Genomic DNA, 26,621 nt, shown 5'->3' with positions numbered 1-26,621 from the left:
ACCTTAACCATGTAGTTTTAGTTGCCTAAATTCAACCAAACCTAAACCATAGATCAGAAAACGCTAATTTTAATAAAAATTCTGACTGTCATGGAGTGGTTTTGGAAGGCACTGACAATGTTGTTCCTACTGAAATAATTGAAACAAGTTGTCTTATCTTACAGCAAAAAGCAGATTCCTTCTATAAGAAGCAACTTTACCTGCATCACTAAGACACTGAGCTTTTTCTAATGCCCTGATGCACTGAACTTTCTTCAAGCTCTCAATCAGCTAAACAGGCATTTGAAAAACGTAATGAGCCAGCAGAGAACAGTTGTCACGCCTTTGTTTTATTTTGAGCTTTGCCAGTGAGTGTTCAGAGCGCTGTCAGTGCAACATCTCCTTGCTCTGAATAAGATAAAGGAGCCAAAACTCCCCATGACAACTGTGGGTTGTTGTGCTGTTCCATGTAGTGAAGCTAGAGCTCAAAGCATGCAGATCCTGACAGCGCTGATGAACAGCTACATGTTTTATCTTGAAGGGCAATTGGATGCTCTTCAGGCGAGGCCTTTGAGTGCCTTAGATGTTAGAAATTAAGGAGTAAGACAGGGGAACAAACTTTCATCTCAGTTTATGTCTGCCAGCTCCGTGAAGCTTGCTCCCTTGTTCATGTACACAACTGTACCATTCCTGAACATTGTTATGTAATGGATAAATAATGAAGGCATGTATATTAGAGATTCATATAGTTAAATGATATAATTGAAGTACACAAGGTCAGACAGCTAATATGAATCAACTCTAAATTGTAATTTATATTATATACATATTATATACAATATATATATTATTATAATGTCTTCTTCTAATTCACCTGACATGCAGTGATGATGGAAAGAATTAATTAAAAGTGAAGCTATGCTTGAGTTGTGGTTGAGGTTCTAAAACTTGCAAAAACACTGGTAATGTCAACATGTTCCGAACTCGTCAAATACTGCCGCTGTAGTTATCCCTCTAGCGTCATTTCTGGAAATGAAGAACCCTGCAGTCAAGTTAGCAACAATAAATTGTATGGCCGGTTACACTTTCAAAATAAAGCTACGTGAAACAGTCACAGTTTGGTTAAGTTTAGGTACAAAAACAGAGACTACATCCATTTTATCTATACAGTCTATGGTTCTCATATGACACCAGCAATATGCTACTTTTGGTGTTTCTTCTTTTCCTTTAGCTTTGCATGTACAGTGTTAAAATATTGTAGCGTCCGCCAGGACGTGTTGAAAAAGATGACGAAGTGTTATTCAGCAAACCACCATTTATTGCTGGAACAGCACAGGTTACTGTCGGCCGTAACCACGGCGAAACAACCAAAACATAAAGTTAGCCGTAACTCTCTAACTGTGTCCTTCACACTCACCTCAGGCTCGCTCACACACACACGCACGCGTACTCGCACAGCCCTCATCCCCGTCACACTCGCACCCCACCCCCTACCTACTCATTCAATCCCAAAAATGTCATTAACTCACAGAACATTTGACATTATAACAGAGCATTACTGCAGGGTCGCTACAATATCATTACATCTGATCTTGTTAAAAAGACTGCTGTAGTCACTGCAGGTGTAGGCCTACAGCTGAAATCACAGCCAACTTTAATATCAGCATATAGTTAAAGGATCCACTCATCAAAGTCATTCTGTGCGTGGTGCTGCTGAGCCTGGTGTCGTCTAACTGTCGCCTGATGGGGGGAATGATATTCTTGGGCACACGCCTGGGTCACAGATCAATACCAGCGCCCAGTGAATCTTCTCCGATGAATCAGCAGCAGCAGCAGCAGCTCTCCGGGATGTATTACTTTGCTCAGCATGGGCATCTGAGGCGCTGATGAACAGTGCGGACACACAGCAACTGTTCTTTTGGGTCATCAGACACTGGAGGGAAAGGCCAGCCTGGGGTGCAGGTGCGATAACCTCCTTCTCTGCAACATGGGGCCATATTTAAACTCTGTCCTATTTGATGTTCCACGTTGGTGCAAATTACACAGGTATTGATAGGTGATTTGTCAAGCTGCCATGTTGGGATTGGTTTTGTATTCCAGAGGGAGCACTATGTAACTGCCCTGGATCTGAACACTCACAGTGCCACAAAGGGTTGAAGTGCAGCTGTCAAAGTGTCAGCCCAGCTTTTTGAGTTGCTGTGCAGGTGTCACCAAAGCCTAGAAATTCACAGCAGAAGGAAAAATATGGAAGAGAAAGGTTTGCAGTTGAAGCAAAGATCCTGTATTTGGCTTTCAGGAGGAGAGCGCACTCTGGTGTGAGGATATGTAAATTTATTTGTACCTTTTAGGCACTTTTAGCTCATTGTTTTGGTTTTATGGCCTTACTCATCAACTCATGTCCAATAATATGTAATTTTTAATTGAATACAGTTATTAAGTTACTTATGAAAAACCAGCGCTGTAGTAAGTTCGGTCTTGGACTCAAGTCCGGACTCTGGGCATTTTTTCAATTGTCTTGGATCCGTTGGTATTTGCACTCAGTCTTGTTTCGGACTTGGCCTTTGGTCTCACCAAATATTCTAGTTGGTCCCCAATTTATGTTTTTTTTTCTGTACTTACTTGCTCCTTCAAAGCAAAACCATTGTGCTGGTAGCAAGCGCGCTGGGTCAGAAATGGGTATTGGTTTATTTCAAAATCTGTCTACGGGCATTGACCTTGACTGCCTGGGCGCTTTTCTGAACAAGTCCCCTTCATCAATGCTTTCGTTTAAAGGAGGAAGTTACTTCTGGGAAATAAAAAACATATATTGCTGGACTCATTCGAGACCAAAACCAGTCTCATTGGCATTGGCAAAAGCATTCTTTTTTTCTATCTTAGTCTTGTTTCTGATTCTCTCAGTCTTGACTTGGATTCAAACCTCTTTGGGCTCAGCCTTGACTGGTCCTGGTCTTGGACTCGACAAAGTTGGTCTTGACTACAGCACTGTCAAAAACTGTCGACTAACTGGAGAACAAAGAAAAGCATTTAGGTTAAGATTGAGTCAGATATCTTTGTCAGGAGCCATTGTAGTAAAAAACAAAGCAAAAAAAGGTAAATATAAGACTTAAATTTGTCCAATGGACAAAAACATAACGCAGAATGAATGCAAATGTTGCTCTGTGTCTGCTGATTTTAGATACAGTGCTGTAGAAGTTGTTTGTTGAAAGTAAGGACATGCAGCCAGTAACCACAAACAGCACAGGCAAGCTTGTGATCTCCCACTTTCTCTGGATGGCTGGGTTTCCTATCAAAGCAAACTGAATGTTGCACTCTAAAAAAAGTAAAACTGACAATGAAAACAGGCAATTTAACAGTGAGTGGACTGAGAAGTATGTGTTTGGGCCTTTTGGTCCAATAGCCTTGTGTGTTTATTCTGTAGTGAGAGCACCTCCATGAAAAGGGAATATAATGGAGCATTTGAAGAGAGCACACTCGAACTTTGACTTTTCCAGTGGGCAGTGACGCTTGTTGTTTTTCATTTAACACTTTCTTATTATTTACACTCTCACTGGATTAACTGGTTGCAAAACGGTTCATTGTAAAGATAGCTCAAGTGTATTGTTGCTGTTATGTACATGCTAAACAGATTATATGGCCCATCTTACAATTTTAATTTCATAATGTCGCCCATATACTGTGATAATTGAATTGTAGCAAGACTCGCTACTACGAGGGTTTTCCCAGCACACACAGACCAACCACAGGGATTACTGCACCAGACAACTTTATTATTTTGTCTGCCCGCACACACAATTAACACAATACTTAGCCTGCTTCAACAGTCCATTCAGGTCTGCTCCTGTTGCGTCTCCTCTGTCATGTGTCTTGGCCCCCAAAGTCCAGCACACTACTGCCTTAAGAGAGAGTGATTAGTTCATGAGTATCAGCTGAGGTAATCAACTCATGCAAACCACACCCACCTCCACATGAATCTGTTACTTCTAGCACTAACCCAGCCTTGCTCTGCAGTACACAATTCTAATAGGGCATTTTAATTGGCTAAGACAAGGAGGAATTCTAGGAAGTACATGTGGTGATACTTTCTGGCAAGAACTGCACTTTACTCACCTAAAGCACAGAACATCTTAAAGATTTCCTCTTAGAGCAACATTTACCCTGATCAGACACATCTGGCTTCAATTGAAACATCCACTTGTCTTTTTGCATGTCATATACGCAATGAGACATAAAATGCCTTTGAGATAAAAATCCTTTTCAAAATCTATATCCATCACTGTCTGGCTCGCCCACTTTTATCACAGACTGCTCAGGGCAATGGTAAAACTGTACTTGAATTTCACAGACTCACATTTCCATTGATCTGTCAGAGCCCACAAGCTTGATAGACTGCAGAGATTTGGATGTTGTGAGCACTGCAACAGCTTAAATAATGATGATGACAGCGTTATTATTATTATTATTATTATTATTGTCGTTGTGGTAGTGCTGGAGGATCTTAAGCAGTTTTAAAAGCTGTCCGGTAACAGCAATATTGGGGGCGTCAGTTTTAGCATTCAAGAATGATTTAGATTAGATTAGACCCTACTTTATTGTCATGGCCATATTAAGGTAATAAATAACAGTGTGGGCTTAATATGAATACACTAAGATATATACAATATGAGCATGTGCAGCAGTTAAAGTAGGCATTGCGGGTATAAGAGTAAATGCATAGTGCAGGTTTAAGTGCAAGTAATGCTAATAGTAGACGTTGTATACAGAATAAACAGCTGGAGCTATGACATGGTCATAATGAAGACACTAATAGGTCAGATATTTACAGTGTAGACTATGGGCGTCTAACATATGGCCTGTGGACCGTAATCGGCCCGTTCAAAGGTTCCAATCTCCCCAGTATGCACAAATATTCAATACACTAGATGAAAATAACACATTTATACCACATACAGAAAGCTGCATGGGATTAGCACAAAGTGGACATATCTGCAAAGGGGAGATTTATGGGTACCCATAGAACCCATTTTCAGTCAGATATCTTGAGGTCAGAGGTCAAGGGATCCCTTTGAAAATGGCCATGCCAGTTTTTCCATCGCCAAATTTGACCTAATTTGGGGGAGTTGTTTTCAGGGGTGGCCAGTGCCGCATCAGGCCCCTCCTATGGAAACGCCCCTGCCAATCCGGCTCACTGGATGACTTTGCAAACTGTGAAAATTTGTATTTGTAAATCCACAGCCATCTGTAAGTTGTAAGGCACATGTAATGACAGTAGATGGACTGAATGTGGAACATACTGTTGAAATTGCACTTATTTTTCTTGTCACATCTCAGGCTGTTAAATGGATGGCTCATTGTGAGTGTTTTTTTGTTTTTTCCTTTATATTTTTATGTTAATTGTCTTATTATCTGTTATCTCTTCATTCTCATTTTCACTTATTTGTAGAATTGCTTTGCTCCCATGTTGTCTGCATTTTCTTATTGTACTGTATTCCTATGTTCAGTACCCCAAGAAGACACAGTAGCACATTCATGTGCTTCTAATGGTGATACTTAAATAAACAACAACAACAAGGTTTTCAGAATGTACTTAATCTTTACATCTTAAGAAAGGGAATGATTTGGAGGTGTTATTATTTGTAGGTTATTATGCACTGGTTGTATTGGTCTTGTCCAGGTGAGATCAAATTGGGCTGTCGGTGGCTCATGAACTAAAATGAGTTTGACACCCCTGGTAGAAACAGTGGTGTAAATATGAATACACTAAGTAAGATATATATGGACACTATAAATATGTATTGGTATGTGAGAGCATAATTAATGCATTTATTCCTCCATCCTTCTCAGCAAAATTTATAGTCATTTCCATCGTCAGTGGAAACATAAATTAACAAACAATTAGGATTTGAAAGTCTTTGGAATGAACACTCTGCAGAGAGTTGTGTGTGTAAACTGAGGCAGAAAAAAGGGTGGGAAATAAATTCAAACTTCAGTCTTGAATTATGGAATTTCACACACTGTTGCTCACAGCTGCTAGTTTTATTTTAACTCAAAGAAACAATTCACAGACGTATACTAATGAGAAAACATACTTAAAAATAAATCATTTTACAAAGGCATCGAAAGGAGTTTCTATGAAAAGCAGCACCATTTTGACTGGCATTACATGACTATACACAGTATACAGTGTGTGCTGATTAGAGTTAAAACATATATGACATTTGTCAGACTGACAGTTTGGGAATGGGCCAGTTTCATTAGGTTACATTTTATTTATAGAGCTTATTAAGGGCAGGGTATGACCCACATTGGAAGAGAGCACAGCACAAGTTGACCATACTGGTTTTATTGCCTGTTATAGCCCATTGCGTGTGTTTTCTGAGTAGTTTCCATTCATTTCAGCACAGCAGTGCAATCATCCTGCAAACTCAAAACATATCAAGCTGTATTTTTTTCCTGAGATGGTGATGTAGTTGCAAGGGGCCAGAAAGTTGACTGATAGTTGTCTACAGGTTTGCTTTTAAAAGGTGTCCCTTATAACGTATTCACGTATACATACAGTCATTAGAACCACTGTTCATAAAATAATATTGTTTATAGCAGCTTTAATTTTTGCATCTAAAGGCTTGGATGTCTTAGTGACAGCACCCCACTGGGAGACAATAATAGTTAGGATAATAATGAGATAATACTGATAATACACACCACAAAACTTGATCCTTTAGTTGGGATAAAGGAGCAGATTTTCCTGTTTCTCTTAGAAAAACAAAGAGTTGCAGTACAGCTCAGGGCGAGAGGCAGGTGTGCTTTAAAAGGAAAATCCCACCCTAACACATAAGCACAGTTAAAAACAACTACTGGCTATATACCTTGCATTTTCTGGTTCTGTGTTGTTGCTCGGCACTGAATTTTTCTCAGTCTCACAGATAACGGGCTAAACAGGCGCGATGTCATGTTGAGATATTCCCAGCAGCTGCAGAGAAACATTTTCTGCTGTTTAAAACTTTTGCAGTAATCATCAGGGTTTGTTTGTTTTTTGTGGCTTAATATTGAGGGATTCAAAAGTTATATAGGGAGAAATCTTTCACCAAGAGGTAGAGACTTCAGGAGGTGGTCAGGGTGGATGGTGGGCATTTAAAGAGCATGACTTTGAATACAAAGTGCAGGATTTTGGACATGGAAATGGCAGAGCTGTGCACGTACAAAGCGCAGGACTGTTGACATATAAAGCACAGTCAACATAAGTTTATTTTAACCATTACCATGATCACTCCCTAATCTTAAAAGACCAGTGTGTGTACCCTTCCTAAGTCCCACCCCTTTTTGCTCTGTACTCCAATAACAGTTGAGCAAGCCTCGGTCAGAACCTCAGATTATGCTCTTTGCCAGGCTCGTCTATGTCCAAAAGACCACCACATTTTGAAGATAGGTCAAAGATAAAAGTGACATACACACTAGTCTACTAGCCATCTAATCTACATTAATCATTTGCGAGCTAGCTACATCCGATAGCTTATGCTAGCATTAGCTAACTTTAGATGTGACTATAGCTAAACTATATGTCGATTTTATCTTTTAACCATCTTCAAAATTTGGTTGTCTTTTCAACATAGACGATTACAATAATTTGGATTGTTTAAGTTGGAAACTGGTGCTAGGATTAGGCAATAGAAGCACTTTGAGGTTAGGGAAAGATAATTATTTGGGTTAAATATTAAAAGATTAAATGTTTCCTGTCTTGTGCTTCATTTCGGTATTGGTCATTTCTATTGTTTAGCTAAGTGTGGCATAAAATGGTTTGTGGTGTTGCCTAGAGACAAGTCAGCTAATGCAGTTTCTGTCTAATCAAGAGCAGCTTGCTGACTAGGTATGAGAGGAGAGACAGAGGAGTGATAAGACTTTTCATGGCAGATTTTGTATTTCAAACCATCTTAGCAGTAGTGTGCACTCCAGTGTAAAGACAGTGTGCAGAAACCTCAGGGTGATTTTTAACAGTGGCTTGACTTTTGAAGAGCAAGTAAAGAGGCAGTAGTGGAGTTTTGCTTTCTGCAGTTGAGAAGCAAATCAAAAACCCCTTTTTTTTTTTCACTGTATCTTACTCCCTTTTTTTCCTCATCTGCTGTTTCAAACTGAGCCATGGCGAACAGATTGCATATCTGCAATTAACATCCCTACACTAGTTGGCAGATTTAAAGTCCCCCTCTGCTCAAAAATCAGTGTTTTTATAGTTATCATTCAGTAGCAGTAATTGTATCAACAATTTCAGTTACCTTCATGCTCTCATCCAAAATCATAATATTGACATTTTTTCATGGCACTAAGAAAGTCATTTCAGTCAGCCAACTCACGTTTGAAATGTTTATTACAGCAGTATAGCATATTTAGATTTTGGCGTCTAGGCTCCGATATGTTTACATAGAGATATTGGGGAGTGATGAGCAAATACCTTAAACCCCAGTCGGAGCCTACAGGTGGATGCTGGGGTGGTGGTGGGGCTTACAGTGCAGCAGGCAGCAATATGGATGCAGGGCAACAGCGGCATTGACAGAGCAGAGGGAGAGCTGGGAAATTGTGCAGTTTAATTAGACCGCCAGATTAAAAGGGTGCGCTTGGTTAGTGATTATGGAATGAGGCATGTCATATGTGTATAGCAGCGTAGCTCAAATTGACTGCCTGAACTAGCTCGCAGGCTTCGCTCCATTTGTATCTGAAAATGAGTTGATATAGGGGTTCAACTGAAGAAGTCTTGATAATGATCCGGCTTTCCAGAAAAATTTCAAGGCAGCTTTTAACAACTGAAATGTTGTCAACTCATCAACAATCAAATCAAGCTAATTCACTTATCTTCAAACAGAGAACAGGGCCCAGCAGTCAAACGTAATAGAAATCAAACTGATAAGTTATAATCAGGCTGATTAACTGAAAGCGTGCAATGCCTGCAGTTTTAAATCCATAAATCATTATCTGCTCTGGTGTTTTAAAAAAAAAGCCACCATCTCACCATCTCTGACACAAGAGCTCTAATTCTTTTTGCACTCTCGCTGTCAGATGATTTGTCAAAAATGTGAGAACACAGATTTCACACTTTGTGACCCACTGAGAGGCAGATTTGCGAAAACTCAGTGAGCTGTTGAGTAATACAAATCCATCCAGGAGGCAGATACAAAATATAATTTGGTTTGGAAACCCTTTTCCTTTTTGTCAACTTTTCTGCAATTTGAAATATAACAAATAAATCTGTGTAAACGTGCACAGGTTTGAGTCATTTTTTCTTATGCTGTCCTTTATAATCCCTGTGCTTGGGTTGGCATTTTGCACAGGTAACCAGAAAGTGTCAGAGAATCTTCCTTCTGTTAATCCACTAGCTCATTACTAATGCACAACTAAACCTCAAACACAGCCTGAGTGCCTTATAGCAGCTGCTTAATTCGTCGGCACATCACACTCCATCCCATCCATTTGGTGCGCGATGACAGATACTCCCTCGTTATTTTGCATTGATTGCTGTTGTAGCAACTCAAATAGTCACTCCACTTGCCTTTACTCTGTGCTCGATATAATGTTGCTGCCACGCCATTCACATTTAATTAACCTGCTCACCCCGAGACATAAATCAATATGGAGATCAGGAAATCCAGCAGCATTTGGCTAAGGCATACAAAAATCATTCCCCAAACATCGTGAATTTACAGATGGTTATGCAGATCAGGCTGGTTCAGAGCGGAGCAGGGGCCCTCGTTAAGACTAAACCACCGACACTCACCTCGCATTTCCCATGGGACTCTAAAATTACAGTGGCTGGTTTAACATTGCATGGATTTGTTTGCTTGCAAATAGGAAGCTGTCAAGAAGTATTGCTCATGGCTGGTTGAACCTGCTGGGGTGGGGTGGGGTGGGGGTGGGGGGGAATAATGTGCTATGGGCACCCTGCTAGTATTACAAGTCTTTTATTAATAGTGTCACAGCCCAGGGCTTTTTGGGCCATGGGTGATACACACCAAAGGGATCCCTTGACCTCTGACCTCAAGATATCTGAATGAAAATGGGTTCTATGGGTACCCGCAAGTCTCCCCTTTGCAGACTCCACTTTATGCTAATCCCATTCAGTTTTTGGCATGTGTTATTTGTGTCTAGTGTATTTGAATATTTATGCCGATTGGGGACCATAAACAGTGTTGGAATTGCATAAACTGGGAATGACTGGAAAACGGAGACACATACTTCATGCCCCACTTATGCCACCCCAGTCAAAAAAGTCTGGAAACACAAATGGTTCAACTTTGACCTTCCACACACACTTTTCCCATGCAATGAGGGATTCTTACAGACAGCTCAGGTGCACTCACTTTTTGTTTTACTTCTGAATGAAATGGTTACGATCATCTGGCTAAACTATTAGCTTGGAGGAGAGGCTATTTTGAATGTGAACCCTGCCTCCAAAAATTAACTTCTATATACTACTAAAAGCATTTACCTAGTATTGTTTGGAGTAAATGAGTAAATGTTCACAGGCGACATTCTTCCAGTCTTCAAAGTAATATAGAGATGGGTCACACATTAAATGAAAAACCTGAATGAATGAGTGCAGAAACATGACTAATGCAGATTTCATAGAGGACACGAGGGGTCAGTGAATGATTTAATGAGAATGAAAATGATGTGAGTCAATTCAAAAGAAAGGGTTCCACAGACTAGGAGGTTTGTGTTGGTTTTTACTTTAAATTGTCACCTGTCTGTGTGTTCTTGAACAAGGCTGAGGGAGGCAGTTGGGGTTGGATAGTGGGCATAGGATGTGCAGGACTTTGATGCCAAAGACCTGGCTTCGAGTCCTGTGTCCCTCACGTGTTCAGGCTTTCATTTAGGTTACAGTAACATCTTTGGTTTTATGAGGGAATGTTTTTTTGATTAAATGTAGAACAAGTAAACTCGTCCTGTCTTGTGTTACTGTTAAATTTTTAGCCATGCTAGCCCGGCTCCAGGGATGACAATGTCGGTCCTCCACTTTGCAGACTTAATCTCAAATACTGTTGGATGGATCTCAGATTCATGGTACCCAGACGTTGAATCCTAATGACTCTGGTGATCTCCTGACTTTTCCTCTAGCTCCATCAGCAGGTCAGAGTTTTCTCTTACCCGCTGAAATAACTTTACATCTACTTGACTGGCACAAACCTTTGCAGAGACATTCATGGATCTTAGATCAGTAATCCAAATGACTTGGACTTGATGACTTGGTAATTCTTATTTGCTGTAGCAAATTAGTTTATCAAATTAAATAGGGTTTGTGTTTGTGTGTTATCCTGGCTTTGTGTAACAGTTTTTGATTCCACTTGGATGTTGTGTGTGATGTAATGAATACCTTTTCATGGTGTAGCTCTAAACTACCTCTCCAATTTGGCCATTCTAACCCCAATGAGTTTTGTAGTTGATTTATTGTCATTGTTTACTGCAACCCCTTTTGGCTGTTTTTGCATTCCTTTCGGAGTTCTTTCACTATTATTCAAGCAAAGGAAGAGGTCTTTGCCAATCTTTATTTTTGATCTGTGGCTCCTTCTGGGTCTTATAATAATTTTTATAAATACAATATAACCTGTGTGATTGTTTGATCTTATCATTGTACTTTGTTGTAGCAATGTACATCATAGTAGTCTCATTGTCAAAGTCCGCCTCCACTCCAAATGTTTTTCATTTGTTGTTCCTACATTGTGGTGTTTGAGCTTCACTGTGCAGAATGACGTACATGCAGAGTTTGTCACTAGAAGGAGGTTTTCACATTAATCTGCTGAAAGTTCTCTGTGCTCCCCTTAAATCTGAGTGCCATTTTCAGTGATTGATTCCTACTGAAATGCGTCCATTTTACCACTTTAAACATTAATACATTTTTAACAAGATAATTTAGTTTTTTTGGTGTGGAACAAACCCAATGATGAGGGGCGTTTGCAGGAAGACTGGAGGACACTATGGGGATGCTGACGCTTGTTGTCATATCTTTATCTGAAGGTGCTGGCTATTAACCCAGGCAGTTCATTTGCTGCAAAAAGAATTGTGTATAACCAGAACACTTATAAGTACACCCTGAAATTAAAATGAAAGTAGGGATGTCTGAGCCATTATACAGGCTCTAATCGAGGTTAATCCAGGCATTTTTAATTAACATAGTTTAGGATTACATGTTGGTTATAAAGCTGTTACAGCTGCCTGAAATGCCCAGATGTGCTCAGTGAAAACACTGCCTGCAGAGAGTTGTGGGCGAGTAGTTTGAATTAATAATATGACAGCTTCCATGAGCAATGTGAGCAGAGCTGCTTTAGGTTTAAATAGACAGGTGTAGCACAGCTCTAAACTGAGGCTCTTGGTTGAAAACTTCAGTGTTTTGTTCATGCTGAGGTTGAATGGAAGCTGCTGAATCCTCAATCTTGGGCTCCAGCTTCCCTCCTGTCTGAGATCCTGATAATCACTTTATAAAAACAGCCCTTCTATAAACAAGCTGAGATTCTTGAATATAATCAAATTTTCCTGTATTGAGTAAATAAAGCTGCCAGTGGGGTAAGCCAATTTTACTTATAGATTTCTTAAAACTAGCGTAAAAATCTATCCCCTGAAAGACTCTAATGGGCCTAAAAAACTGTAAACTAGCACTGAAAACTCAGTTATTTAAGATAGACTTTCTTAAAAGAAGGTCACTTTATTGAGCTGAATTTAAGAAGGCGTGCCTTAATCTAAGAGTAATAATACAATTAAGTGCACAAAAAAGTCTTGAATAAAACACAATTTCTTACAGAATAATAAAACTAAGTGCCTTTGTCTTAAATGAAGGCACCAGAATCATTCTTATTTTTAGTATTTTTTATAAAAACAATGAAAAGCCCATTTCCCAGAAACAAGGCTTTTTTACTTTCAATTCCTTTTTTGCAGTGTATACTGTACAGTTCTTTTTTGGGAAATTATTGTTGCTTTAGTGGCTCAGAGTATAATTTTCTCTAAGTAAAGCACTTTGACCCCCTTGTTGCATTCGATCTGCAGTGGTCACTGGAAACTTGATGATTGCGGTGTCAACTTACCTTGATGCAGGTGGCTGAACATCTCATTCCCCAGAACTGAACGCCATTCAGCATTTGAAATAAGCTGGGCCCAAAATAACGAGATATTTGATGACATTCAAAACTCTCTTGCCATAAGTCAGCAATGATGTCCCCAAAGGTTTTAGGCTCAGTGAAGCAATAGTGCTTTGGAGGTCAGTGAAATATTAGTCATGATTAAAACTGTGTCAGACTCACCTGTTGTAACTGAAGTCACATGGACACTTTGACCTCTGGTGATGTCATAGCTGCTAGATCTGAAAAGCGTTTTGTACCCTGATGTGTAACCGTTTCAGGAATCGCCGCTTCTAACCATCTGCTCACATTTTGTATGTGTAAAATCTCCACATTCCTCAGCCTCTTCCAGCGGACAGAGAAGAGGTTGAGACATGTGATCATGCTTTGATTAATTTAAGATAAGTAGGGGCACTTTCTGTCATGTCCAGTTCATTAGAAATCATTGCCGTAACAATGCAACCTTTCACTGTATTCCCATTTTCATTTGACATTTCTAGGAATGGCTCAAAGCTGTACTGTTTAAAAGCCATCAGACACATGAAATGTCTGCTCCGATGATTGATGCAGAATCACAGCGGGCGATTCTGCTGAGATGAGAAGCACGACTGATTTTCACAGTGGTGGTTATATTTAACGAGGTCAGTGGAGGTGACTGTTTAGGTGTTTGAAAGACACATTTTTGATATGACTGAGAGACACCACACTGCGTCTGACAGTGGCAAAACTCCTGTATGAATTACAATAGGAAAAAAGCTTATTTTAAAATGTAAATTATACACTAGAGCTGTTATTGGGAAGAAAATTGATGCTCAGGGTGGCACAGTGCATAGAAGAACAGCATGTTCTCACAATATAGCATGTGGGTTTACCCTATTATTGCCTCAATGACTACCTATAGTTAATGGAGCATAGGCAGGGGACATTTCTGATCATAAATGTAATTTTTAAACTTAGATTGGTAAGATGTTTATATTAACAGACTGTTGTTCTCTCCAAAACTTTAGAACATTTCTTTTACATGAAACGTTAAGCTACTTGTGATTGGTCAACATCATGTTATGACCTCTGACCTTGACAGCAGTGTGGAGCAGTTAAATTGTACTGAAGGAAACAAGCAGATAAATCACACAAATATTCAGAGACACAGTTTTACTTGACTTTAGTTAGAGAACTCACAAGAGACACAATTCCTACATTCCCCATAATGCAACTTGAATAGTGTTATTAAATATTGGTGTTATTAAATATCTGGTTCTTTTATAAAAAGAGAAAGCACAAGCCCGTGTTCATAAAAATGCAATGTGATAAGTTAACTACAATTCCCAAGGTGCCTATCATTGAGAAACAACCAATCACTGAGCTTAAAATCCTGTTACCTGTGCCGGGTAGAGGCAGCTGGAAGCTGAAGTTTACTATTATTATTATTCTTGGATGAATTTGGCAACTATGATGCTGCAACTACATCGACAAAGCATTCGCTACAGCTAGGATTCCCAGCTCTAGTTGCATCTGTTGGCCAAATCTTTTAGTTTTATGTGTTTGAGGCAAATTTTGTTATTTACATATATAGATTTTCATCTGTTTTAAATTTCTCTATAAAGCACTTTGTGTTCTGTGAAACAAAGTTGGATAATTCAAACTAATCATCTGTAGCACTGTTACATTACATTGATATTGTGGAACATTGGCTATCTAAACAAACTGAAATGAGATACTTCTAAAGCTAGTGGCTCCTCTCATTTCATAACTCTATTAGACTCTTTCTCTGTGTGGTAAATTATTTTCAAATTTCTTTAAACTCCAGATTACTCAAGCACTAGTGCAGAGCCAGAGGGGTGGGTACAGGCCCAGGGGCCCCGGACCAGGGCCTTTGTATGCTGTGACTGTTAATATTTCTTGTTGGAAAGTCAGTCAAAAAACTACTAGAGATGCTACTAGAGTTTTTTTTGACAAAGAGACAGAAAACAACTACAAATAGATGAAAAACTAACACAAAGAGTCACAAAATGACCACAAATGAATACAACTTGAATGATACACAAAGAGACTCAAACCCAACACAAAGAGACGAAAAATGGCAAAAAATAGGTGGAAAAACAACCACAAAAATAAGCAAAATTACCAAAATGAGACTCAATACGGCCACAAAGAGATGCAAAACCTACATGTCTCTGCACATTGTTATAATTTGTCCATGGCTGTAAGATATTTTGAGTTTATTGATATAGTTTATCAAATCATTTATTTGGCATTCACATATTCCACTGACAATGAGGCAATTTAACTATTAATAACGTACAGCGTATTACTGTCGATAAGCAGGGCTTTAAATTCGAGTCTTTGCATTTTTACTCATTTTACCACTGTGCCCCAGTCTGGCCCTCCCATTCAAAATGTCCTGCTTAAGTGAGGTTTATTGGGGAATTTTCTCAGAAATGGGGAAGCTCCTACCTCACCAAAGAAGGCTTTATACTCCTCATGACTATTAAACTGACTTTCACATGTAAAATGAGCGGAGTGTCTTTTACCATAGCTGCCTGTGCTGTTTTTTTTGCATATAATCCCACAAGACATAGCCACAATTTTGCTGATATGCAAAGCTTACACAATGACTGATAGAACATTATTCCATGTAAATCCGGAGATGGTCCCCTGCGTTACCACTACAGTATATCACCTGAAATCATCTGGCACACCGGAAGTGATTATTCCAAGTTCTCGGTTTCACCAAGCAAGAATTAAGATGTTATTATCTGGACTGACAAAGCTGACAACAGCGCCAGCTACTGAATCCAAACTCCCTCAACAGGAATCCCCCAAAAACATTACAGTGCCGTCTGATTGACAGGGAAGTCCATGTAGAGTTTAGCACCAGAAATGTCGCTAATATCAAAGACAACACAGATTTGGAGGTTTATCTTTAAGCAGAGCAGTATTTCTTTGAGTGCATCAGCTACTGCACTGTACTGTGTGCAGACTGTAGCGTTATTGAGAAAAGCCCTTTATATCCCGCTCCAAACACTGCAGTGGAAGAACAGCACGTGAAATGAAGTGAATATAGTCTGAAATGTTTCACCTCAGGTCTGGCAATTTGTGAGATGATGGAGCTCTTTTTACAATTTGCAAGGATATAGTCAAATCTGGGTGTTATTAGAATTGGAGATTACTCGCCTGCGACTCAGCTCTAGCAGCTACGTCGATCATTGGCGCTGTGATGGAGCACGTGAATGTGTCAGCATGACAGGTGACCCACACACAACAGCTCTCCTCACAATCAAGGGCTGAGGTAATTCATTCTGGGCATAATTCACTCCAGGTTGCTTTTAATGGTCTCCACACTTGAGATTAAATTGACTACACAGTTAGAGCTTTTAATTTTTTCTTTTTTTTCTTTTTGTCTCTTAGGTATATTCTGGAGGAATAAAGCTTCCATGTGACTTAGGCTGACTGAATGTAGATAAATTGCCTGGGGGAAAAAATTGCACAACCCTCCTCCCAAAGGCTGTTGATAGAGGATCTATCTTTCCTGCTCCCCAGCAGCTGCCAGGGAGATGAGACCTTGAGAGAGGCTGGGGAATTTCACATTTTGTCATGTTCATTGTTTGCTCCCTCATATTTCCCTGCGTGCAAGTTAATGGTAATGGCACATCCGCTGACAAGATAACAAGGGAGCTGCTGTTTAAAGATGAAAAATGAGCTTGTTTTCTTTTTTCATCTTCTTGATATAATTAATGTTGATACAATCTTAGCGTTTTCTTTTGGTTCAGTTTATGCCATTTTCCAGAAATAGCATACCTGTCTAATTTAGCAAGATTTAAAAGCAGGGAAAATTATAAATACATTTATAGAGGGGTATGTTATTTTTTATCTTTTAATCATGTTAGTGTATCACCTTGATGTCTACCCAATTATCACCATTTATCTGCCGATATGTTTCAATTGACTTATATCTACATGGGAGCTGCAGAAAAAGCTTAATAGACAACATATTACAACCTTATATAGTTGCTAACAGGCTACCAAACTATTTTTACACATCCACAGATGCAGGCAAATGCTTAGACAGGGGTATATATAAGTGTTTTGCACGTTTTGAGGCCACCGTTGTTTCTCCTACGCACTGCAACTTCACCTGTAAAGGGCCACTGAATCCTACACACTGGACCTTTTAAACAAAACGGGAAGTACAGAGAAGTGGAATATAATGTTTGGTGGTGCATGCATTCGTGTATGTTTGAGCTCAAAGCTTCATTGTGGGTCATGAGGCTTTCTTGATTTTAAAGCGTGCTAGAAAACATATACACAGTCGTTTCTCAGTATTTGGTTTACTGCTGTGAAGAAAAGTAAATTGAAAGTAAATTGTTTAATAGAACAATGGCCAAGTGTCAGGGACAAGAAAATTGACTGAATTTGTATGTATATATATATATATATACATGTATGTCTGGTTGTTGAAGATGATAAAAAATACATAATACAGACAGAAAATTATATAACAAGTTCCCTAAACAGGAAACAAGCTGCTCAAAATTCATCCAAATCGCTGCTTTTACACAAACTGCTTGCAGTTACTGAGGTCACTGTTTGGGTTCATTGTATAGTTTTGAACAGAATATGAAATGTCCATAAAATATGTCAGAGTCAGGGATTGTCAATTTACTAAATGATAGAAAAGGGATATCTTATAAGGAAAAAAAGCTTGGAACCAGTGATTTAAACCATTATGTAATACATAAAATTGATACACGCAGTGCAGAGGATGATAAAAACATCTTATGCTACAAGCAAAAGACTAAAATACACCCACACAAAACATCAAAGAGAGGAACATCATCAAAAATTAAATGACATGAAATCCTCATATGGAAGTGTAAGCCAACAAAAGAACTTCATCAGCATGAGAAAAGATAAATGGAATTTAAGTAGTGTTCAGCAATGAATTAAAAACAATCTGATTCAGTCGGCTTGTTCCTGAGACTTCTGAAGTTTAGTTGTATTGCTGATAAGGGGTAGCAGGTCGTGCTGTGACTGCCTTCCACCTTTTTCCACTGACGGTGTGGACTGATGAAGGATGTTAGAAGCAGAGGATAAATATTCTACAACCTCTGTCATGTATCAAACATGAGGAGTATGTAAACACAAGAGAGGAGTCGATACGAAAAAAGAATTCCTTATGTACTGGAAAGTCATTCTCTTTGAGGCATACCGTGTCCCATCAAAAGAAAATGCACACTTGTGCTGTAGCACTTTTGATGTGCTACACTTTCATTTGGCTCTTGATGTGTCTCTGAGGTAGATAGGTGAGAGAGACCCCCCCCCCCACACACACACACACACTGCTGGAAGTACACACTTTGAAATGCAGGGCTGCTTTTACAGACATTAATTAAACCTGGCTTTTGACTAAAATGTCTCTTTCTCTGGAGACCACCACTCTGTGGGTCTGGGATAAGACTTAATTCAAACTTCACTGCTGCACTCAAAATAATGCCACATTCTGACTGTGCAAGATCAACTGATTTTATTTAAAGGAAAAAGAAATAAGTATAGTTTATGAGGTGAAGTTTGAAGGATATGGGTTTTATAGAGCCAGTAATTTTTATGAATAACCAATGATGGAGGAAGTATTCAGATGCTTTACTTAAGTGATAGTAGCTACTCAAATGTAACAGTGCTTGGATTGCTATGTTACAGGGATTTTTTGTAAAATACCTAAAAGCTAATTTCACTACTTTAAATACTGCATTTTTACAGTACAGCAATTCATCATTAATGAATAAATTAATAATGATTTTTGTCTGCTTTGGAGTAAATAGTGCAATGTTTTAAAGTAAAGTATAAAGTACTAAAATTCTGAAGAAAAGTACAAGTATCTTAAAATTGCAACAACATACAAGCCTTGGGTAAATGTAGTTGGTGTAATCCAGTACTGTAAATAATATTTTAATTGTCCTTATCTGAAAAGTGACACATAACTTAAATTCGAAACATTACAAAAGATACATTCTTTAAAGAGTGTATTCAAATACACATATACCTCAAAGCAGATAAAGAGGTCAAATAAACATCTCTTTCAAACCTCACTCGGTATCTCACTATGGGAAGCGCCTCCTGGCGTAACCAATCATGGAAGCTCCAATAACACCATGTCTGTCCTGAGACAGACCAATCACCTTTAGATGCACAGGCCTGCCCGTCCTCCTTTATAAACGCCCCTGGTGCCACCACGCGGCATTCTCCCTTTCTTCCCCGTGAAGATCAGTTGAGCTCCTTAGCATCTTGATACCTAGAATATTCATTTAACTGCTCTCCGACGCACCCGTCACAGTAGTCAGCGAGACTCTGAGTCCTGTGAGCACTGCTGTGCCATGCCGTTGAGGATTCTGGAGCGCTGCTTATATGTGTCGGTGGCCTCCGAGGCCGCCCCCCTGCCCGCCGTCACAGCAAAGCCCAAGCCGGCTACGGCCAGCGCTTGGTTGAGGAGGAACGACGCAGAGTTTCCTCCGCTGTTCAGCCAGCTCCTCAAGTCAGGTGGTGAGGACGATGAGGAGGATATGAATCTAGATCTCCTTGGTGATGAGAATGATGAGGATGATGAAGATGATGAAGATGCCATTCTCTCCACGGCTCAGCCGTCGCGGCCCAGCAGCTCCGTTGGCGGGGAGGCGCAGCCTTCCTCTTCTCCTCGAGAGGTGGGCCTGCACGAGGTGTGTAAGCGAGCAGCGGCCAGGTTGGCTATTGACTGACCCGCATCGCAGGATGACAAGGGAGAGGAGAGGGATTTGTATGATGGCAAAATCCTGCCTTCTCGTCAGGTCTCTGCAACGCGCCGTTCCAGCGTGCATGAAGGAGATGAAGCAGTATTGGGACAAGCCTGGCCTGGACATTGCTAACAGCAAGGGTCTGGGGCTTGCGGATCCGGAGCAGGCTGTGGTGTACCATCTCCATCCCAACTGCCGGTCCACTATGGCCTCGGCGGGACCCGCCCTTCCAGGTAAAATGGAGTGCTTTCCCGCTTCCATGTACCAGAAAGTGTCTAAGTTTGCAGCCAAGTCGCTTAAAAATCTGAATGTGGTCACCCGGCTCACGGCTTACCAGGCCGAGCTGTTCCAGGACATGGGTCACCTTTTAGATAAGGGCTCCCCAAGTCCGACTATTTGGGAGGAGATATGTGTCGTCACAGACTTTATTCTCTGCCGCGTCATGGGCCTGGCTGTGGCAGGAGAGAGATCGTTGTGGCTAAATCTCTCCAGCCTGCCGGACCAGAATAAGCAGGTCATAATGGATTCTCTGTTCGACCCGTCACAGAATAAGGGCTTGTTTGGTGAGGCTGTTACCACCATGCAACAGGCCAGCGACCTGAGGAAGAAGCAAGGGGAAGCCTTTGATCTCTGCCTTTCCTGCAAGACAGCAATTCGCCCATCACTGCCAACCCGTCTGGGTTTTGCGGCTGTGGCAACGAGAGGGCGCGGCGAAAGCTTTAAAGGCTCCAGAATCCAGGCACCTGAACAGCCAGCGCACCAGCAGGGCTCCCAGGGCCAGAAGCACTGGGGCAAAAAGTGAAGAAGAGGCGGGCAACTTAGGAGCTGTGGTTAGTGGACATAGAGGCTCAGCAGTCAGCACATTAAGGTCTATTTGGCTGCAATTTCAGCCTGCCATGTGGGTTTTGGGAATGCAGTGATTGGACAGCATTCTCTGGTAAGCAGGTTTTTGAAGGGAGCTCGCCGCTTGAGGCCAGCTCGTAAACCTTTAGTTCCTTCATGGGACTTGCCAACTGTCTTGGAGGCGCTCTCAGGGCTGCCTTTTGAGCCATTGGAGTCAGCTGACTTAAAGCTGCTCTCTCCCAAAACTATCCTGTTGCTGGCACTAACGTCAGCCAAACGGATAAGTGAATTACATGCATTGTCTGTGCACACATCTTGTCTGCAATTTGACTATGGGAAAGTTATATTGTGCCCTAACCTGGCTTTTGTGCCTAAGGTCCCGACACTGGAACTGCTGGCTTTTCACCCACCACCTTTTGCAGGGGAGATTGAGAGGCGGCTAAATTCACTTTGTCCTGTCAGAGCTTTGTGCAACTATGTGGACAGGAGTAAGGGATTAAGGAAAAGTAGCCAGCCTTTTGTGTCTTGGGTCCCTCCTCACTGAGGGAAGGCTTGGACTTGTCAGTGCATGTCACACTGGGTGGTGGAGGCTATAGTCCTGGCTTATGAGAGTCGTGGACTGCAGCCCCCGGAGAGCCTGCGGGCTCATTCCACCAGAGGGATGGCCACCTCATGGGCCCTGTTCAGGGGCATTTCGGTGGGTGACATTTGTGCTGCTGCTAGTTGGGCATCCCCACACACATTTATTCGGTTTTACCGCCTAGATGTAACAGCGCCTTTGCTGGCGCACTCAGTCCTGAGTGTGGGTTCATATTAATTGTGTGCTAGCCCATGGGGAGGGCTTGTGGTGGTGTTGTGGGCTTCGGAGCATGCAATTCGGGAGTGGGCCACATCTCCCATAGTGAGATACCGAGTGAGGTTTGAAAGAGAACTTTTGGTTACCAGGGTAACCCCAGTTCTCTGAAAACTGAGTGAGGTATCTCACAACACTGCCGTACTTGCATGGATAGGGTACGTGGAAGAAATAGGCTTGAGAATGTCTCAGGACAGACGTGGTGTTCTTGGAGCTTCCATGATTGGTCAGGCCAGGACCAGGTTTTCAGAGAACCGGGGTTACCCTGGTAACCAAAAGTAATGTAGGCCTACACTAGGTAACTATATGCATTTTTGTGTTAGTCTGCACCCATAAAGACATACGCACAGGTCAAAAACCTTAACACAAGTTTTACCTTTTTCACTTCCCCACCACCCAACTGTAAAAGACTTCAACACAACACAAATGGATTTGTGCAAGAACATATTAAACACAACAAGCTCCAAATCCATACTAAATCTGAACAGGTTTTGAGTAGGTAGGTGTGTTCACACTAGAAAAAGTGACAAAATAAAGTATACTCACACTGTACATAACAGTCAGTATGCAGACTAAAAACCCTGTTGAGAGATTTTTGAGTGTGCTGTTGACTCTGTTCTCCCACAGTTTAATGCACAAAGAAATGAAGGAGCTCCTCACAGCTGGAAAAAAATATTGTGGATAGTGGTTTCAAGGAGCAAAAACAAAAGCTACCTGTAAATGGTAAAGTGTGTTGATTTCTTGTATACTGCAAAAGAGCCTATCACACTTTAGCCTATTCACAATGGCATTACTGAATTCACGTGTTAATTACATATATATAAGTTATTAAACCTTTACAAAGATCATGTCTTCTGACATACCTATATATGTATGAAATGATTTACGTACATCATGAGCTCTTACACATAACATATGACTACTCAAGGGACTGGTGTTGGAAATAAGCTTCAGCTATGTGTACAGTACACTGCCACTGCATCTGTCAGTATTTCTCTGTACTTCTCCCTTACAAATGAACTAATTATAGAAGCCCATTTCCGCCATTGTGACGAGGAAGAAGGATTCATTAGGTCATTATAATGACAGACTTTCTCCAAATATTGACTTAGCATCTCAAAATAATGACTGAGAAACTCAATATTTTGAGTTTCTCAATATAATGACTTACAGAAGACCTTTTTCTTTCGTCAAATTGGCGGAAATATCATGCTGCTTATTTTTCATAGCTAATTTCTGTTCGTCTTTAACATGAAAACTATCAAAATGTTTCTATTCTGCCTCTAAAACTATTCTCTTGTTAACGTGGAAAAGACCTAAAACCACACATAAAAAAATAAATAAAACACTGCTATATACATTTACAAAATAAATGTTGTAGCCATAAAGGAATCCCCATTATATCAGAGGTAGGTGTAACCCCTAGTTTGAAAGTTAAATTTTATTGTTTCAGCCACCACTGTTGCTTTGCAGCATCTTGTTCTCCTGTCTCAGAATAGCTCTTCGAGGCATGATGTTGGCACTGAGGTAACATCTAGTGAGTAGAAGAACACTCTCCTTCATATCTCAATGGGCTGTGGCGCAGTGGCTGATTGCTGCCTGGTGGATCACAAGCCGAACCATTCTAATGTTGCCATTACTCAAAGGAATGCGTGCATCTTGACTAAATACATGCAACAAATCTGTAAAAAATGGGAACAATTATTCTAAAGAGCCATTTAGCTATCCAGGGGGGAATTTCCTTTAACACATTTTATGGAGACTTTGGTGTGATGATGCATATCTGTGAGATATTAGCGTATTAGAGGAGTGGACTGGATGGCTAGAGCTGGGAGATTGCTTTAAGATGAACCTTTTTTTACTGACAATTGAATGTTTTGCTGGGGAGCCTGCGTGTTCACCCCTTACAACAAATACAAAACCACCTCTTATCTTTGTGTTCACAGGCCAAGGTGTTAGGGCTAAATGCAAAACAATACCATTTCAGAATTCAATCCGCTCATCAGCTGCTGCTAAGGTCAGGCTAAAACACAGAGCAATATCTCAAATCGCAATCCATAAAGTGAACAGGTACAAGCAGCAGCAGCACTTTTTGATATCAGATGGGTGTTTGAAAAGGCATACTGTATGCACAAGCGTGTGCTAGACACTTAAAACAGTGCTCATAAATGTAATCCTGTTTTCCTTATGTTCCAGGGAGAATGCGGCTGAGAATACAATTCACCTCTCAGCAGTGGATGCGGCCGGGAACAATGGAGACGCAGAGGTCAGGCGTGTGGAAAAAAACAACAGCACAGAGGTCTGACAGGTGTCTCTGCTACAGTCGTGTCACACGGAGCCTGCCCACACTACGCAAACATTGCTGCTCATTATAACAACAGAGTTGCTGTCATCGAGTACATCTTTACAGAAAGCGGCTTTATTTTCTCATGGTGTTGCATGGCTCATCAAGGTTGTCTACATTCTGTCGTGTTAAGATTAAAAACACAAGGCAATGCAGGCTTTTGGGATTAACCTGCCTGAAGGGATTAGGCTGCTACATCTGTATTATTATATACAGTAAACCACTTCTGTAAATTCTCCGCTTAGGGTTTTGTGGTTAATACCAGCTAAACGACCTGCTGAAAGGTATTTCTAGAGCCAAATGTTTGCATATTAGACTGAATTAGTCATAATGGGCCACAACAGGGTCATTATTAGACACAACCTGGGTGTTCTTTGGAGACCTTGTTGCCTAGAGATTATGTTTTTATTTTACAGTGTTATGCTTAATATGTTCTGATGGAAATGTAATTGCTGCCTGTTTTGTTGGCTACATTTTTGCTTAACCGTAAGGTGTGGAGGTGGATGGTGTACTATGTGCAGGAGGGCAGAGGTTATGCTTCTTTAAAAATGTTCTTGGTGTTGCAAATAAGGCCCACTGTGTATATAAACATTTTTTTTTAAAAGACTGCATTTGTGTGGAAAGACGGCCGCTGAGTATGCCACACTCCCCTGTTTAAGTGCTTGTGAGTGCATTAGTCTGTTGCATTAAAGTTCCCCTCCAGTCAGAAATCAGTGTTGTCTTGCTCATACAGTGTGCTGTTTGAATACTGTATGTGCAGAGTTTAACACTAGAATGATATTTTCACATTCATCTGCTGAAAGTGGAAAGTTTCTCTGTGCTCATTGAACATCTGATTTTAAGGGGCGGGGCCTACCAGCATGATCTGTGACACCACAAATAGTTTGGAAGCAGAGCTGGGAAGTACAAATACTTTTTTTTACAGATATCTGTACTTTCTACATTTTAAAAACAGTCTTGTTACTTTGATATGAGTTTGTGGGGAATTATCGATTATTACAGTGCCGCAGCTACTAACACGTCACCATGCACTGTGCGTAGGGCACCAAAACAGCCTGATGATCATTAATCATAACAATCAGCGCCTAGTGTTGTCAGTTTTGCTGTCATTTATAGTCACACCACTCTGTCCTCTCCTCTGCAGGACAGAGAGCAGGACCACACGCTCACGGAGACAGCAGACAGACGGACAGAATATTTATTTTAGATTTATATTTGTTTCCAGTGAGGTATTATTGAGTGTATATAGGGACTTTGCTCTTCCTGCTCTAGAAACAATATTTAGTTATAGTTTATAAACATATCCAGTTTGGTATCATGTGAAAAACTACAACCTGTGTGTGTGTGTGTGTGTGTGTGTGTGTGTGTGTGTGTGTGTGTGTTGTAAGAAAAATAAATATTGTGTCTAAGAAGTCTAAGAATATGTTTTTAGTCAAATAACATCAACATTTCTTGGAGAAGCTTCAGTTAGCTTTGCACAGCAGAAATGTCCTTCAGAGAAACCAAGAGAGTAGTAGTTGAATCACTATTTCCATTTTACTCTTTTTTTACACAAGTGTCTATACTTCTACTTCATTAAAGACTTTGTGTACTTTTGCCATCTTTGTTGGAAGTCAACCCTGTTCTAGTATGCAACTTATACAAGTGTGATTTTACAATGAGGTAGAAGGAGAAAACGCCTTTATTTTCTCTTTTTTTAGAAGAAGAAAATGCATTATTCCAAGCAGACTATTTGTATATGTCTTAATACATGTCTGGAGGGGATCTTTAAAGTATAAAAATATGGTAAATCTGAAGGATGAACATATAGCATTTTCTACCTCAGCATGCTAACATTGCCTGTAGGATCTGCTAAACATAACTGGCAAATTAATGGAGCAGAAAAATAGCTCTAAATAGTTTAACTAAAAACTAAGCTCTATGGAAAACAGCAGCAAGAGTGAGGCTGCATGTTTTCTGTTCAACCGCCGGTGCATTTTTAAACTGCCTGGCAGCTTTTATCCTGTAAATCAAGTATTTTTCTTATTTTGTTGAAAATGAATTTTAGTGCATCATTAATAACATGCTGAATAAAACACCACAAAGTAACAATTAGGCCATACATGGTTAAGCTTGTATCATTTAAGAGGTTTTTTTTTTCTGTTGTGCAGTTTTGACTGAGTCAGCAGGAGCTTGTTTGAATATCCTCCGTCATGTGGATCATATTGCTTGTCCTGCTGTAATATTTCCATACATATAACGTTAGTACAGAAAATGTACTAAGTTGTTTATTCTATTCTTAACATTAATACAAGTTTGCATGCACATATCCTGGGCAGCCCCTAAGAATAGGCTCCGGACTGCGTGTAACACAAGGTTGCCAACCCTCAATATTCCACAATCCGTTGAATGCAGTAAATCAAAGGTTTCTGCAGAAAAATGCACTTTATATGGATGTATTTAGCATTAACTTGATACTTTTCCAGATGTCCAAAATGTTAAAGTTAACAAAGGCATCATACATTAATACAACACAAGTTGTTCCTTGTGATAAATTTAGAAATTGACTTGCTAATAGGAGCACCCAAATGCATCCGTTTTAGTCTCTGTGAGGCTGGACTGTTTCATTTAGCATGAGCACACGTAACTTTGTGTGGCCTTCAGGTCCTCTGAAGGACCCACCTTCATGAGCTGCGTCCCTCCGAGAGTCCAGGCTCTGAAATGGGACACAGCTGTTGTCTCTCCTCACCATATAGGACATACCAAAAGTA

The 26,621-nt window shown here is 40.4% G+C and overlaps 1 long non-coding RNA gene across 1 annotated transcript in view; it reads left to right on the top strand.

Moving 5' to 3' along the window:
* LOC127376058 (uncharacterized) overlaps window positions 1-24,370 on the top strand; it is a 44,808-nt gene extending 20,438 nt beyond the window's left edge. The window contains exon 3 of the long non-coding RNA XR_007887482.1: window positions 23,724-24,370. This is a non-coding gene — a long non-coding RNA (uncharacterized LOC127376058). The remainder of the gene's footprint in view (window positions 1-23,723) is intronic.
* The last annotated feature ends 2,251 nt before the right edge of the window (window positions 24,371-26,621 follow it).

The sequence above is a fragment of the Dicentrarchus labrax genome, unplaced genomic scaffold (assembly GCF_905237075.1).
Source record: "Dicentrarchus labrax unplaced genomic scaffold, dlabrax2021, whole genome shotgun sequence".
NCBI classification, from domain to species: domain Eukaryota; kingdom Metazoa; phylum Chordata; class Actinopteri; family Moronidae; genus Dicentrarchus; species Dicentrarchus labrax.
Note: the sequence above shows the minus strand (reverse complement) of the source record. Positions and strands in the feature narration are given on the sequence as shown.